Source organism: Sinocyclocheilus grahami, unplaced genomic scaffold (assembly GCF_001515645.1).
Source record: "Sinocyclocheilus grahami isolate Dianchi unplaced genomic scaffold, SAMN03320097.WGS_v1.1 scaffold1659.1, whole genome shotgun sequence".
Lineage (NCBI taxonomy): Eukaryota > Metazoa > Chordata > Actinopteri > Cypriniformes > Cyprinidae > Sinocyclocheilus > Sinocyclocheilus grahami.
In genome coordinates this window covers 109,808-114,415 of record NW_015506838.1, presented here as the reverse complement: position 1 = coordinate 114,415, position 4,608 = coordinate 109,808, and positions in this window count along the sequence as shown.

Here is a 4,608-nt window from a genome sequence, read left to right as displayed (position 1 = left end):
TGTCTGGTAAGTGCATAAATGTAAATGTGTTGGAATAAACCAAAAGTCACTGGCAAATAAGAACACAGAACACAAAATACTCGAGGAGACAAAAGAAAATGGGTATATTTATGCAGTGTAAAAAAGGCATTACATGAAAAATGACAACAGAGGAAATACCAGAATACAAAGGGAAGGAGAAACATGAACACAGAAAAGGCAAGCCCACAACAGCCAGCCATATCACCCTGTAGCCCAAGACTGGTTGCCCACTGAAGCTAAGCAGGGTTGAGCCTGGTCAGTACCTGGATGGGAGACCTCCTGGTAAAACTTAGGTTGCTGCTGGAAGAGGTGTTAGTGAGGCCAGCAGGGGGTGCTCACCCTGTGGTCTGTGTGGGTCCTAACGTCCTGAGTATAGTGACAGGAACACTATAATATAAAAAGCACCGTCCTTCGGATGAGACGTTAAAACAAGGTCCTGACTGTCTGTGGTCATTAAAAATGCCATGGCACTTCTTGTAAAGAGTAGGGATGTGTCCCCAGTATCCTCGCCAAATTCTCTCCACTGGCCCTTGTCAATCATGGTCTCCTAATAATCCCCATCTACTGAATTGGATCTATCTCTCTCTCCTCTCCACCTATAGCTGGTGTGTGCTGAGCACACTGGTGCCGTCGTCCTGTGGCTGCCGTCACATCATCCAGGTGGATGCTGCACACTGGTGGTGGAGGAGAGACCCCCTCATATGATTATAAAGCACTTTGGGTGCACAGCAATACACAATAAAGCGCTATATAAATGCCTAAAAAGCACCGTCCTTCGGATGAGACGTTAAAACAAGGTCCTGACTGTCTGTGGTCATTAAAAATGCCATGGCACGTCTTGTAAAGAGTAGGGATGTGTCCCCAGTATCCTCGCCAAATTCTCTCCACTGGCCCTTGTCAATCATGGTCTCCTAATAATCCCCATCCACTGAATTGGATCTATCTCTCTCTCCTCTCCACCTGTAACTGGTGTGTGCTGAGCAAACTGGTGCCGTTGTCCTGTGGCTGCCGTCACATCATCCAGGTGGATGCTGCACACTGGTGGTGGAGGAGAGACCCCCTCATATGATTATAAAGCACTTTGGGTGCACAGCAATACACAATAAAGCGCTATATAAATGCCTCATTCATTCATTCACAACAAAACTTCAAAATAAGTTTGCTTTCAAAATGCAGCATTCCAAAGCATACCAAAATGTATGTATGTTAGATGCAGAGCGATTGAGAAAGTCGCAGCATGCTTTGATCTCGCGGCCACACAGTCAAGTGGTTCATGGAGCTTTCAGTAGTTCCAAACAACTCTGCGCTGTCTATATGTTTGAATAGGTTTAATTGGGACAAACAGCAGTTTCACTATATTTGCAGCAATTTCTAGTAATTATGTGCATTGATAACTACGCTGACTTCACTTTACAATAACATTTCATTCTTGGGAGTGACAAAAACACAGCACTGATATGTTCTCATACCCCTTAGCAGTTAAATGTGACCAAACACCTTAAGTGTAACTTTTAATCAATTAAATAATTGTACTATATAGGGCTGCACGATAAATCGAAATGGAATACAGATCGCGATTCGACAGAAGCTGGGATTGTCATGCGTAACTTTCAGTGAAGCACGGTTCTGTGATCAGCAGTAAATCTCCATCCAAAGGCCAGAGGGCGCTCTCGCGCTGAAACGCCAAATACGCCTCGCAGAAGAAACCCAGAAAATGCCTATCGCTACAGCTGAATAAACAGAAGATTCAACTGCTTTCATTGATTCAACATGACTAAAAAACACACGACTACGGCAATATACGGTTTATCTGAGTTCTTATTATTATAATTTTCATTAAAATAAATTATATTTATAATGCAATGCCTTTATCACTGCTTAAATACTATGACATATGTTGCGTGCCTTATTCTGTATAAGAAGCCACATCATCTCACAGAAGGATTTATTTCAAACACTCGACTGACGTTATGAAGTGAGTTTGGAGTAAAAATATGTTATTAAATGTGGTATTTTCACATGATGACTAAAAAACACAAGACTACGGCAATATACGGTTTATCTGAGTTCTTATTATTATAATTTTCATTAAAATAAATTATATTTATAATGCAATGCCTTTATCACTGCTTAAATACTATGACATATGTTGCGTGCCTTATTCTGTATAAGAAGCCACATCATCTCACAGAAGGATTTATTTCAAACACTCGACTGACGTTATGAAGTGAGTTTGGAGTAAAAATATGTTATTAAATGTGGTATTTTCACATGCTTCAGATGGAACAGCATTTACTTCCCAGAGCCGTAATTCACTGAGAAGCTATGCAAACAGCTGTCATTATCGTCAATTTCTTAGATTTCAGAATCCTGCATTAAAATCGTCTGCAATTTTTTTGCGTAACTTGTCAGTGAACTATGGTTATGTGTAGTAAATGCTACTCCATCTGAAAGCACGTGATGATGATTTCCTGATGAATACAGAACCGGCTTTTTTAACAAAATACGAAAGACAATCGCATTCGATTAATCGTGCAGCTATTATATTTTCAATCAGTTCTATTTAGTTAATATTTTGAGGAGATTTTTAGCACTAAATGATATGTGCAATAATTATGATTCATGAATGACCAAATAAAATATTTAAAATGGAGAAAACAATTTTTAAATTCCAGTGCAAAGAGGCAAATTAGCGTCATTAGGTGGCCAGAAAAATAAAATGGCTCGATGCCCATGTTTAATAAATATAGTCTAGATGTGTTTAGCTCTATTCTAGTTGCTCGAAAGAGTTTTGCCGGTCATAATTGCTTATTTATTTTTGAATTTTTTTAGGTTTTGCATTTGAATGTATATTTAGACATTATCAAAAATTTGATTTTTGTTTCGATTTTGTTTTTTAATATTAAATTTAACAAGCTTAATTACTTACTTCCCAGTGTTATTTTGTGATATTCACATAAGCATACATCATAAGATAATATTACAAAAGACAAGCATCTACGGAATTGAACCCAATAAAAAATATTTAAAATAACGTTTAAAAAAACACAAGGCAACCAATTGCATTCAGCAAAACTCTTTATTGTATTCACTGAAACTCATTCAACCTCCTACAGTGAGAGAAAGATTGCTGAAAGGCTAAAAACTTAAACCCATGACAACTAGCATCTTGCTATGGTGTTTCTCATATTATCTAACTGCAATTATAATATAACTGTCTATTATCTAATGATAAAGGTTAACTATAATGTGCTTCATAAAATCTGCTACTGGCCAGATTTCCAAGAGTTCAACTAATGCATTAAAATGTAAAAAATGCTGCAATTTTTTCAACATTCTGAAATGAATGGGCTTCAATGCTGGAACTATTGGTTGTTTGAAACTATTGGTTGATCCATGACATGTTTTACTTCCGCATCCCTCAGTACCTATGGAAGCCTATGGGAATGTTGCAACTCTGGTATTCAACAGCTCTGGTTACATGTGAGTAAATCTGTCCTTTCATTGGTCAGAGCCCACCTGTTTATTTCTAGGATTCCACTCTCAGAGGCACCCATCAACATGTACTGACAAATCAGCTCTGTTGGTTTATTGTGGATTTTATCTGTAGCTGTCCTTACACACACTTTCACAAATGTATATACACTTTCAATCCTGCTCTAGCTGATTTTTTTGTAATATTTCTCATTATAAATTATGATACAGCTTGGTTTGTCAGTCCGTTGGTTTGGATTGCTCTCGCAACACAACCAAATCTCTCCAGAGTTTGTGTCAGTCAGGCCAAGAGACTTTGCTCAGATGATCTCGGACTAATTGTTGTGGTGCGGATCCAAGCCCAACGCACCAAGGAGCCAGATGTGAAACGCCCTTGAAAAACAATATTTGAAAAATGTATTTATATAAAAACATTAGAGAAAGTGCAACATGCTTTATCTCTATATTTTAGATATCCCTTCCTAAGTATAATGTTCAAGGTCAAAGACTTTGTCTATAAATATTTATTTCCTTCATGTTAGAGAAAGAGTCCAGACATGACAGGACATTTAAGACATTGCACCCCGCTTCCTACATCTCACGTTGAATGATTTAGTTGTTCTTTGCTATTTGGGTGTATGTGACAGGGTTGGGCAAAATTCAGAATTGGAGAATCGGTTCCCTTTCAATTCAGCGGTTGGAATTTGATTTCAACTGGCCACATCCAGTTGACCTGGTATTTGATTTGGAATAAAAGGAAGTGGAACTGACAATTCTATTTCAGAGAAATTCAACACAGGTAATGGATTCTGGAAAATGAAGCATTCTTCTACCCTGGTTGTCAAATTATCATTACGATGTAAAAATATTGATTTTTCACAAAGACTGTGTTTTCCCTTTGCTGGGACTATTGCTGTTGGTTGGGGATTTGCATTACCACAGCCGAGCAGACAGAAATAGAACTTTACATCTACAAGATGCAGAACTTTAAAGAGTATACCATTCAGTAGTAACTGAGTTTCCCCTTTTTTCACATCATTTATAATTTCTGCTCTGATGGATCCTAGCAAGTAGGGCTGGATGATAAACCGACAACGATAATTAGTGCAATAT